This window comes from Neofelis nebulosa, chromosome 10 (genome assembly GCF_028018385.1).
Source record: "Neofelis nebulosa isolate mNeoNeb1 chromosome 10, mNeoNeb1.pri, whole genome shotgun sequence".
NCBI lineage: Eukaryota > Metazoa > Chordata > Mammalia > Carnivora > Felidae > Neofelis > Neofelis nebulosa.
The window spans coordinates 82002584-82014917 of NC_080791.1; the positions used below are offsets into that span (position 1 = coordinate 82002584).

Sequence of the window (12334 nt, forward strand, 5' to 3'; positions counted from 1 at the left end):
GAAAGTTTAAGGGGGACTCTCAGAGGGGAGAAAATATATATATATATATATATATATATATATATATATATATATATATATACCAAAAGCAACAAAAAATTAGAAAGGACCAGAGAATGCCACCAGAAACTCCAACTCTACAAGCATCATAATGGCAATAAATTCGTATCTTTCAGTACTCACTCTAAACGTCAATGGACTCAATGCTCCAATCAAAAGACATAGGGTAAGAGAATGGATAAGAAAACAAGACCCATCTATATGCTGTTTACAAGATGCCCACTTTGACCTAAAGACACCTACAGATTGAAAATAAGGGGATGGAGAACTATCTATCAAAAGAAAGCCGGAGTAGCCATACTTATATCAGACAATCTAGACTTTAAAATAAGGACTGTATCAAGAGATGCAGAAGAGCATTATATCATAATCAAGGGATCTATAGACCAAGAAGACCTAACAATTGTAAACATTTATGCGCCAAATGTGGCAGCACCCAAATATATAAATCAATTAATCACAAACATAAAGAAACTCATCAATAGTAATACCATAATAGTAGGAGATTTCAACACCCCACTCACAACAATGGACACATCATCTAGTCAAAAAATCAACAAGAAAACAATGACTTTGAATGAGACACTGGGCAAGATGGACTTAACAGATATATTCAGAACATTTCATCCTAAAGCAGCAGAATATACATTCTTCTCCAGTGCACATGGAACATTCTCTAGAATAGACCATATACTGGGACACAAATCAGCCCTAAGTAAGTACAAAAAGATCGAGATCATATCATGCATATTTTCAGACCACAATGCTATTAAACTCGAAATCAACCACAAGAAAAAATTTGGAAAAGTAACAAATACTTGGAGACTGAAGAACATCCTACTAAAGAATGAATGGGCTAACCAAGCAGTTAAAGAAGAAATTAAAAAGTATATGGAAGTCAATGAAAATGATAGCACCAAAACCCAAAACCTCTGGGACACAGCAAAGGCAGTCATAAGAGGAAAGTATATAGGAATCCAGGCCTTCCTAAAGAAGGAAGAAAGATCTCAGATACACAACCTAACCTCACGCCTTAAGGAGCTGGAGAAAGAACAGCAAATAAGACCCCAAACCAGCAGAAAACAGGAAATAATAAAGATTAGAGCAGAAATTAATGCTATCAAAAACAAAAAAAAACAGAACAGATCAATGAAACCAGAAGCTGGTTCTCTGAAAGAATTAACAAAATTGATAAACCACTAACCAATTTGATCAAGAAGAAAAAACAAAGGACCCAAATAAGTAAAATCAAGAATGGAAGAGGAGAGATCACAACCAACACAACAGAAATAAAAACAATAATAAGAGAATATTATGAGCAATTATATGCCAATAAAATAGGCAATCGGGAAGAAATGGACAAATTCCTAGAAACACATACACTACCAAAACTGAAACAGGAAGAAATAGAAAATTTGAACAGACCCATAACCAGTAAGGAAATCAAATTAGTAATCAAAAATCTGCCAGAAAACAAGAGTCCAGGGCCAGATGGCTTTCCAGGGGATTCTACCAAACATTTAAGGAAGAATTAACACCTATTCTCTTGAAACTGTTCCAAAAAATAGAAATGGAAGGAAAACTTCCAAACTCTTTCTATGAAGCCAGTATTACCCTGATTCCAAAACCAGACAGAGACCCGACTAAAAAGGAGAACTATAGACCAATTTCCCTGATGAACATGGATGCAAAAATCCTCAACAAGATATTAGCCAACCAGATCCAACAATACATTAAAAAAAAATATTTACCACAACCAAGTGGGATTTATACCTGGGATGCAGTGTTGGTTCAATACCTGCAAAACAATTAACATGATTCATCACATCAGTAAAAGAAAGGACAAGAACCATATGATCCTCTCAATAGATGCAGAGAAAACATTTGACAAAATACAACATCCTTTCTTGATAAAAACCCTCAAGAAAGGAGGGATAGAAGGAGAATACCTCGAGATCATAAAAGCCATATATGAGTGACCCAACGCTAATATCATCCTCAAAGGGGAAAAACTGAGAGCTTTCCCCCTAAGGTCAGGAACAAGACAGGAATGTCTCCTCTCACCACTGTTATTCAACATAGTACTGGAAGTCTTAGCCTTATCAATCAGACAACACAAAGAAATAAAAGGCATCCAAATAGCCCAGGAGGAGGTCAAAGTTTCACTCTTCACAGATGACATGATACTCTATATGGAAAACTCAAAAGATTCCACCAAAAAACTGCCAGAACTGATTCATGAATTTGGCAAAGTTGCAGGATATAAAATCAATGCACAGAAATCGGTTGCATTCCTATACACCAACAATGAAGCGACAGAAAGAGAAATCAAGGAATTGATCCCATTTACAATTGCACCAAAACCCATAAAATACCTAGAAATAAATCTAATCAAAGAGGTGAAAAATCTATACGCTGAAAACTATAGAAAGCTTATGAAAGAAATTGAAGAAGACACAAAGAAATGAAAAAAGATTCCATGCTCCTGGATAGGAAGAACAAATATTGTTAAAATGTTGATACTACCCAAAGCAATCTACATATTCAACGTGAACCCTATCAAAGTAACACCAGCATTTTTCACAGAGCTAGAACAAATAATCCTAAAAATTTCTATGGAACCAGAAAAGACCCCAAATAGCCAAAGCAATCCTGAAAAAGAAAACCAAAGCAGAAGGCATCACAATCCCAGACTTCAAGCTATACTACAAAGCTGTAATCATCAACACAGTATGGTACTGGCACAAGAACAGACACTCAGATCAAAGGAATAGAATAGAGAACCCAGAAATGGACCCACAAACATATGGGCAACTAATCTTTGACAAAGCAGGAAAGAATATCCAATGGAATAAAGACAGTCTTTTCAGCAAGTGGTGCTGGGAAAACTGGACAGCAACATGCAGAAGAATGAACGTGGACCACTTTCTTACACTATACACAAAAATAAACTCAAAATGGATGAAAGACCTAAATGTAAGACAGGAAGCCATCAAAATCCTTGAGAAGAAAGCAGACAAAAACCTCTTTGACCTTGGCTGCAGCAACTTCTTACTCAATACATCTCTGGAGGCAAGGGAAACAAAAGCAAAAATGAACTATTGGGACCTCATCAAAATAAAAAGCTTCTGCACAGCGAAGGAAACAATCAGCAAAACTAAAAGGCAACTGACAGAATGGGGGAAGATATTTGCAAATGACATATCGGATAAAGGGTTAGTATCCAAAATCTACAAAGAACTTCTCAAACTCAACACCCAAAAAACAAATCATCCAGTGAAGAAATGGGCAAAAGACATGAATAGACACTTCTCCAAAGAATACATCCAGATGGCCAACTGACACATGAAAGAGTGCTCAACATCACTCATCATCAGGGAAATACAAATCAAAACCACAATGAGATACCACCTTACACCTGTCAGAATGGCTAACTTTAACAACTCAGGCAACAACAGATGTTGGCAAGGATGCAGAGAAAGAGGATCCCTTTTGCACTGTTGGTGAGAATGCAAGCTGGTGCAGCCCCTCTGGAAAACAGTATGGAGGTTCCTCAAAAAATTAAAAATAGAACTACCCTACGACCCAGCAATTGCACTACTAGGCATTTATCCAAGGGATACAGGTGTGCTGTTTCGAAGGGACACATGCACCCCCATGTTTATAGCAGCACTATCACCAATAGCCAAAGTATGGAAAGAGCCCAAATGTCCATCGATGAATGAATGGATAAAGAAGATGTGGTGTATATATATATACAATGGAGTATTACTCGGCGATCAAAAAGAATGAAATCTTGCCATTTGCAACTATGTGGATGGAACTGGAGGGTATTATGCTAAGTGAAATTAGTCAGAGAAAGACAAAAATCATATGACTTCACTCATATGAGGACTTTAAGAGACAAAACAGATGAACATAAGAGAAGGGAAACAAAAATAACAGAAAAACAGGGAGGGGGACATAAGAGACTCATAAATATGGAGAACAAACTGAGGGTTGCTGGAAGGGTTGGGGGGGAGGGATGGGCCAAATGGGTACAGGGCATTAAGGAATCTACTGAAATCATTGCTTCATTATATACTAACTAATTTGGATGTAAATTTTAAAAAATAAAAAATAAAGTTAAATTTTAAAAAAAGACCTAAAGTAAAGTGGGATAAAGCCCTTACTTTAAATAAATTCCAGGTACTATGAACTATGTTTAAATACTCTTCTACCGAATGACAAGTTATCATGTTAAAATGGAAAAATAATAAAATATACAATATTCATAAAAATAAACAAAAACCCCCAAATTTCTGAATTTTCATGTATGAACTTCAGGAGCAGCATGTTTTTTTTATATTAAAAGAACTTTAGAGTTATAAAAACAAAACAAAAAGAAAATACAGTATCAAGAGTTTCCATATAACTTTCACCCATCATTCCTTTAGATATAACTCTGGTATATTTACACAACCATTTATAAACATTTGTATAAATATGGTACATGTATCAAAAATAAGAAATTAACACTGGTACAATACTATTAACCACACTGTGGGTTTTATTCAGGTTTCTGTTCCAGGGTCCAATCCACGGTACCTCGTTGCATTTGGTTTCTTTCCTTGGGTTCAACCTGTGATGGTTTCTCAGTCTTTCCTTCTCTTTTGTAACTTTGTTTTGAAGAGTAGTGATTAGGGGCGCCTGGGTGGCGCAGTCGGTTAAGCGTCCGACTTCAGCCAGGTCACGATCTCGCGGTCTGTGAGTTCGAGCCCCGCGTCAGGCTCTGGGCTGATGGCTCGGAGCCTGGAGCCTGTTTCCAATTCTGTGTGTCTCCCTCTCTCTCTGCCCCTTCCCCGTTCATGCTCTGTCTCTCTCTGTCCCAAAAATAAATAAAAAACATTGAAGAGTAGTGATTAGCTTTCCTGTAGTACAGCTCTCCATTCAGACTCATCTGGTGTTCTCTCATGATTATACAGACGTTCTGGGTTGGAGGGAAGAATCCCACGGAGGTGACACTGCAGTTCCAGTAACATCAGACCAGGGAGTCCATATCAACCAGTAACATTAACCGTGATCACTTGGTTCAGGTGACTTCAGCCAGATTTCTCTATATTCTCTTCCCTAGAAGTGAGACACTAAGTACAGCCCACAGTCATGGGAAGAGGAATTAGTCTCCACCTCCTGGAGGGAGAATATCAACACATTTGAAACTATATGAAAACCACTACAGCAGGGAATGACTCTTTGGAGGGGAGATAGTTTGAAACTAGGCCGATATTCAGGTTTTTCTTAAAGCTTCCTTGGCTGACTTTGGCAATCATCAGGGGATCTTGCCTGCAGCATTTACCACTATGGTGTTCTATTGGTGATTTCTATTGATTTCTATTTCCCTCATTCCTTGTGGATAAGATTTGTCCCTCCCCAGTGTGCACACTCTTTATTTACTTATTTATTCAGTCTCAACGAACATGAATCTATGGATATTTATTTTTTAGATAATCCAATGATTGTCATTTGTTACTCAAGTTGTTACAGCTTTGGCCATCAGCAGCTCCTTCTGGTTGGCCCGTGTCCTTCTGATATGCCCTCATCTCCTCCTCACCCCCTTACTTTCTTATACTATAAGATACTCCAGGCTTATCTTGTGTCTTTCCTGCCCAGTCCTAAAAACCAGCAGCCATTTCTCCAAAGAGTCCTGGTTCCTTTTATTGAAGACTAGCATTAAGAAAACAAGATCTGGGGCGCCTGGGTGGCGCAGTCGGTTAAGCGTCCGACTTCAGCCAGGTCACGATCTTGCGGTCCGTGAGTTCGAGCCCCGCGTCAGGCTCTGGGCTGATGGCTCGGAGCCTGGAGCCTGTTTCCGATTCTGTGTCTCCCTCTCTCTCTGCCCCTCACCCGCTCATGCTCTGTCTCTCTCTGTCCCAAAAAATAAAATAAAATACATTTAAAAAAAAAAAAAGAAAAGAAAACAAGATCTTGGGTGTGCTGGTTGCTACTGGGTGCCATTGCTTCTCAACCCTCCCAAGGAACAAAGCTGGGAAATATGTGCATCATAGTAACCACTGTAAACACATATATCTATATTTATATCTGTACTGACCTATTCGTATAGGAAACCCTAGCCCCTACCCCAGCCGGCAGATTTGTCACTTTTTTTCTCTAACAGTAAATAACCTGCCACCTGATTCTTAACCATCTAAAATACATTTACTTATTTTTTTCAACCCTAGCAAACATGGAAAATGGTGTCAGAGTTGTTGAACTGTACCCCCTGAGAGAAACAAATTCACCAGTGCTTTTGTACAGTTCTTTTTGCCTTTATCCTTACAGAATCTAGGCAAAACACAATTTTCCTGAGTTATTTGGGTCAACTCCTTTCTTTCCCACACCCTTCAGGGAGACTATGCCCTATATTTATAATATAGTTAGATTCATTTGTCACAGTCTGCATTCCATCCTGAATTCCCTTGACATCTGGGCTGTTTTGTGTTTTGCAGGCAGTAAAGGCTATGGTATACAACTCTATAAGTTTTGTAATCCAATACCACAGGACCAGATAGCTCAGAGCTATCACCCTAAAAATCTCATTGTGCAGCAGGGGCAGCATTTTTAATTCTTTATCCAGATTCATACCCCCTTAAAAATCAAACATACAAGTAACTAAAATAATCATTGCTAAACTAATATTTTTTCACACTCACATTTTTACTTTTTTTTTTACCCAAAGCTCATGTTTCACTTTATTTTTAATTTTTTTTTAATGTTTATTTATTTGTGAGAGAAAGAGAGAGTGCGGGTAGGGTGGGCAGAGAGAGAAGGAGACACAGAATCTGAAGCAGGCTCTAGGCTCTGAGCTGTCAGCACAGAGTCCGACACAGGGTCCAAACTCATGAGCCATGAGATGATTACCTGAGCCGAAGTTGGACACTTAACCAACTGAGCCACCCAGGTGCCCTCATGTTCCACTTTAAGAAATTGCTATTTTTTTTTTACATTTATTTGTATTTTGAGAGAGAGACAGACAGAGTGCAAGTTGCAAGAGGGGCAGAGGGAGAGGGAGACAGAATCCAAAGCAGGCTCCAGGCTCAGAGCTGTCAGCACAGAACCCTATGTGGGGCCCGAAGCCACAAGCTGTGAGATCATGACCCCAGCCAAAGTCAGACACTCAACTGACTGAGCCTTCCAGGTGCCCCAGAAATCGCCATTATTTATCAAACTCTAAAATTCTCTCTTGAAGAGAAATCCAGTTCCCATTACTAACAACATGCATGGATCAAAGTACATGTTGTATCCCAGGGCGGTTTCCCAACATGTCCACTCTCCATCTAGTTATTGTAAAAACATTCCTAAGAAAATCAGGAGGACAGAATAACTTAACAAGATAAATCACAAATTTAGTATTTTTAAGAATTGTCCAATGCTTTGAATTTTCCATGCCACTGCAATTCTATTGGGCTGAGATTGACAAAGTTTGACTCTAACTCTTCTCCCTTTCTCATAAAAATTTAAACACCCGTTTTTCTATTTCTGCAAACCAGAATGTTTTCATTGCCTCTCTAAATTCTATAATTTGAAGAAGGACTAAATGAGGGTGAGTCATTTAAAAGACGTGGAAGGCAGAAGCCAGACAGGTGGACATGAGGTACATCATGGTTGCTGGCTAAAATTCGCAAAGAGGTCTTTTCAGAAGCTGAGTCACAGAGAAGCATGGTGGCTAGCGAGTCTAACACCTAGCTGGTTGGTGTTATGGTTGGTCAACAGACAAGAATCTAGGAAAATGTTCAATCTGCAGACTGGGCAGTCTTGGGAGCACCTAGGGGTACATCTAGTTAGTCTAGTGCTGAGTAAAGCACTACACAGAATTTCTAAGGCCTCTACAGGTTTAGTCCACCTAAGATTTGAGCAGGAAGAAATAGTTCTTAATCCTCAAGTAGATCACCTGTCCTCATTATTCAAGCAAGCCTTGGCACTGACAGGAGAACAATGTGTGCTAATGTGGGGGTCAATGTAGAAGCTTCACTAGGGATGGTTTTGGGTGGGTAGTAGAATGAAGTATGAGCAATTATATGTGAAAATGTGTGCATATGCACCTACATGCATTTTTCTGAGGACAGAGTCAATAGGTTTTTTTACAATTGCAAAAAGTTTCTGAGTCCCCAAAGAAGGGCAAGAACTACTTGGGTTTAGGTTCTGGCTGGAGAGGTTGGGGTCCCGTAAATTTGTCCAGTCTGATTTCTTGGAGGTTCATATTCTTCCTCAGTGGATCTTATTCCTAGGAGCAGGCATCGCATCCAAAAGGAACTTTATGGGACCACTGCCGTCTGAGCTTCTTGGGCTACTGTCCCCATAGTCACCCTCTGTTTCTTAAAACACTCCTTTCTCTGTTTTTTTATAACGGTACACTGGTTCTCCTTCTGCAAATCTTCTGTCTCCTGAACTGGTATCTCTTAATCCCTTCATGTTTTCTGAAGGCAGGTTTTGTGTAATGATGAGTCTGTCTGTCCTTTGTCTTCTGTCTAAACTCTTTCCCTTGGAGGCTTCATCTACCCTTTTCTGTTAATTTCTCAGCATATACTAGAATTTTTTATTCCCAAAATATGTTGGGATATTTCCATTTGGGTAAATAGCACCCTCCTCAAATTTACTAAACGTGATATAAACAAAACTTTAGTGATTGAACAAAATTGCATTTAAAAGCCCCTTCCAATATTGATATTTTATGACTCTAGCTTCTGGTAATCACAATGTCCTGCTATAAATTACTTGAGTTCAAAGTATTAAAAAGTGTTATCAAAGTATTATAAAAACTGCAATTCAGTGGAGCCAAGATGGCAGAACAGCATGAAAGTTTTTTTGTGTCTCTCATCCATGAAATATAGCCAGATCAACACTAAACCATCCTGCACACCTAGAAAACTGATTTGAGGATTAACACAACAATCTACACAACCTGAACCACAGAACTCAGCAGGTACGCGGCACAGACAGGTGAACTGGAGGGGAGAGAAGCCACGGAGGGCAGGGAACCGTTTTTGCTTGTGGAGAGAGGACAGAGATGGGGGGAGAGTACAGGAAAAGCACCCCCCCAAAGCAGCTGGAGAGAAAGTGGAAGAGTGGAAACAGCCACATGGACTGAACTAAAAATGGAGAAAGGAGAAAGGAGAGGGTTTAAATTCGATTAAGACTATAAACAGGGGGAGTACAGGTCTGCAACTCCGTAGCTCAATACCTGGTGGTGCTCTGGTGAGAAGGGCGAATCCCCAGGAGCAGAGTGAAGTCCCGGAGTCTTTGAGCCATACAGAAAGAGGCAGTTACCCTGCTGGAAGAACATCTGGTAGAGGCTGTGTGGGTCCCCCAAAGGCAAAGGCACCAGTGGACCTGGGAGAACAGCCACATTTGCTGGTGCTAGAAAAAGGTTGTTGCAGGTGAAGCCTGGTGTCAGTTGCGTGTTGTGATTTGCCATAATCCCTGAAATGCTGCTGCTACACAATCGCGTGAACTTTTTCTGGGGCGGGCTGGCACCCAGCCACAATCTCTGGGCATCAGCAGTACAGTCCCACGAATGTTCCTTGGTGTGGCTGGCACCCGGCCATTGCTCCATGAGACCCTCCCGCAGAGGGGCAGAACAGGTCAAAGCCACAGTCCTTCAGAAGTCAGGGGTCAGGAAAAACAGCCGCATCTGAGATAAAACTAAGGAGGGAGGTGCTGCTTAGGGCTTGGTCAAAACAGTGTAAAAGCGGGGAGTGGGTGGAAGCTGAAGACAAAGGACGGGTGCGCGATTGCTGACTGGGAACAGAGTTCTGATAGTAGAGACTGGGTAGCTGGATGACGCCATTTTCACCGCTCCCTCGCATGTGCACTTACACCTAAAAGCGCCACAACAATCCATCCCAGGAAGCTAAGCAGCGCCATCTAGTGGATAATTGAGCCATTGCACTAAGCCCCGCCAAACTGGGCCAACCTCACTCTTCAGGAACACAAGTCTCCCTGCCTGCTTGGTTTACGGACTATAAAGTGCTTCTTAGTTTGACTTCTAGGGAAAAACAAAGTAATTTCAATCTTATTTCAGTCTGTTCGCTGATCCATCTATTCAATTTTCTTTTCTTTTTCTTCTTTTTTGTTTCTTTTCTTTTTCTTGAATACAGAAAGAGAAAAAATTATTTTTATTTTCAATTTTTTATAATCTTTTTAAAATTTATTTTGGATACAGAGAGAGACAGAGCATGAGCAGGGGAGAAGCAGAGAGAGAGAGGGAGACATAGAATCCGAGGCAGGGTCCAGGCTCTGAGCTGTCAACACAGAGCCAGATGTGGGGCTCGAACTCACGGACTGCAAGATCATGACCTAAGCAGAGGTCAGATACTTAACTGACTGAGCCACCCAGGCACCCCTTCAATGTTTATTAAAAATATGTTTCTTTCATTTTTTTATACTATATTTTTTACTTTTGTGTAAATTTTTTCAAATTCTATTTTACTTCTATCATTTCATTATATTCTATTTCAGTGTATTCATTTTTTCAAATTTTCAAACGATTTTTTCTTTCTTTTTTCCTCCCTTTTTTCTCTATCAAGCCCCTTTCAACACCCAGACCAAACACACCTAGGATCTAGCATCATTGACTTGATTTTTTTTGTGGGTGTGTTGTTTTTAATTTTTTAATTTTAATTCTTTAATTTTAATTTTTTTAACCTCATTAATTCCTTTTCTCCCTTCAAAATGACAAAACAAAGGAATTCACCTCAAAAGAAAGATCAGGAGGAAGCGACAGCCAGGGACTTAACCAACACAGACACAAGCAAGATGTCTGAACCAGAATTTAGAATCATGATAATAAGAATACTAGCTGGAGTCGAAAATAGATTAGAATCACTTTCTGCAGATATAAAAGAAGTAAAAGCTAGTCCAGATGAAATAAAAAATGCTATAACTGAGTTGCAATCTCAATGGATGCCATGGAGGCAAGGATGGATGAGGCAGAGCAGAGAATCAGTGATATAGAGAATAAACTTATGGAGAATAATGAAGCAGGAAGAAAGAGGGAGACTAAGGCAAAAGAACAGGATTTAAGAATTAGAGAAATCAGTGACTCATTAAAAAGGAACAACATCAGAATCATAGGGTCCCAGAAGATGAAGAGAGAGAAAAAGGGTAGAAGGGTTATGTGAATAATCATAGTGGAAAACTTTCCTAACCTGGGGAAAGACACAAACATCAAAATCCAGGAAGCACAGAGGACTCCCATTAGATTCAACAAAAACTGACCATCAACAAAGCATATCATAGTCAAATTCACAAAACACTCAGGCAAGGAAAGAATCCTCAAAGCAGCAAGGGAAAGAGGTCCTTAACCTACAAGGTAAGACAGATCAGGTTTGCAGCAGACCTATCCACAGAAACTTGGCAGTCCAGAAAGGAGTGGCAGGATATATTCAATGTGCTGAAATAGAAAAATATGCAGCCAAGAATTCTTTATCCAGCTAGGCTGTCATTCAAAACAGGAGAGATTAAGTGTTTCCCAAACAAACAAAAATTAAAGGAGCTCGTGACCACTACATCAGCCCTGTAACAAATTTTAAGGGGGACTCTCTGAGGGGAGAAAAGATGAAAATACATACATACATACATACATACATAACAGCAACAGCAACAAAGAATAGAAAGGACCACAGAACGCCACCAGAAACTCTAACTCTACAAGCAACATAATGACAATAAATTCATATCTTTCAGTACTCACTCTAAATGTCAATGGACTAAATGCTCCAATCAAAAGACATAGGGTAACAGAATGAATAAGAAAACAAGATCCATGTATATGCTGTTTACAAAAGACCCACTTTAGACCTAAAGACTTTAGACCTAAAGACAGCTTCAGATTGAAAATAAGGAGATGGGGAAGCATCTATCATGCTAATGGTTGACAAAAGAAAGCCGGAGTAGCCATACTTATATCAGGCAATCTAGACTTTAAAATAAAGACTGAATCAAGAGATAAAGAAGGACATTATATCATAATTAAGGGGTCTATCCACCAAGAAGACCTAACAATTGTAAATATTTATGTTCCAAATGTGAAACACCCAAATATATAAATCAATTAATCACAAACATAAATTCATTGATAATAATACCATAATAGTAGAGGACTTCAACACCCCACTCACAGCAATGGACAGATAATCTAATAGGCAAATCAACAAAGAAACAATGGCTTTGAATGACACATTGGACCAGATGGAATTAACAGATATATTCAGAACATTTCATCCTAAAGCAGCAGAAT

General features: G+C 39.3%; 1 protein-coding gene across 4 annotated transcripts in view; it reads right to left on the reverse strand.

Annotated features, from left to right (window-relative positions):
* The window catches only part of CCDC34 (coiled-coil domain containing 34), an 80132-nt gene that overhangs the window by 27927 nt on the left and 39871 nt on the right, over window positions 1–12334 (reverse strand). The window contains exons 6-7 of one of the 4 annotated variants that reach the window (XR_009249852.1): window positions 9278–10182; window positions 4954–5169 (exon numbers count right to left, since the gene is read on the reverse strand). The exons of 1 other annotated variant lie outside the window; for it this stretch is intronic. The gene's annotated coding sequence lies outside the window, so the exon portion shown is untranslated. Of the gene's footprint in view, window positions 1–4953; window positions 5230–9277; window positions 10183–12334 lie in introns of those variants that run through there. 2 more of the 4 variants (XR_009249853.1, XR_009249851.1) reach the window with 2 other exon arrangements.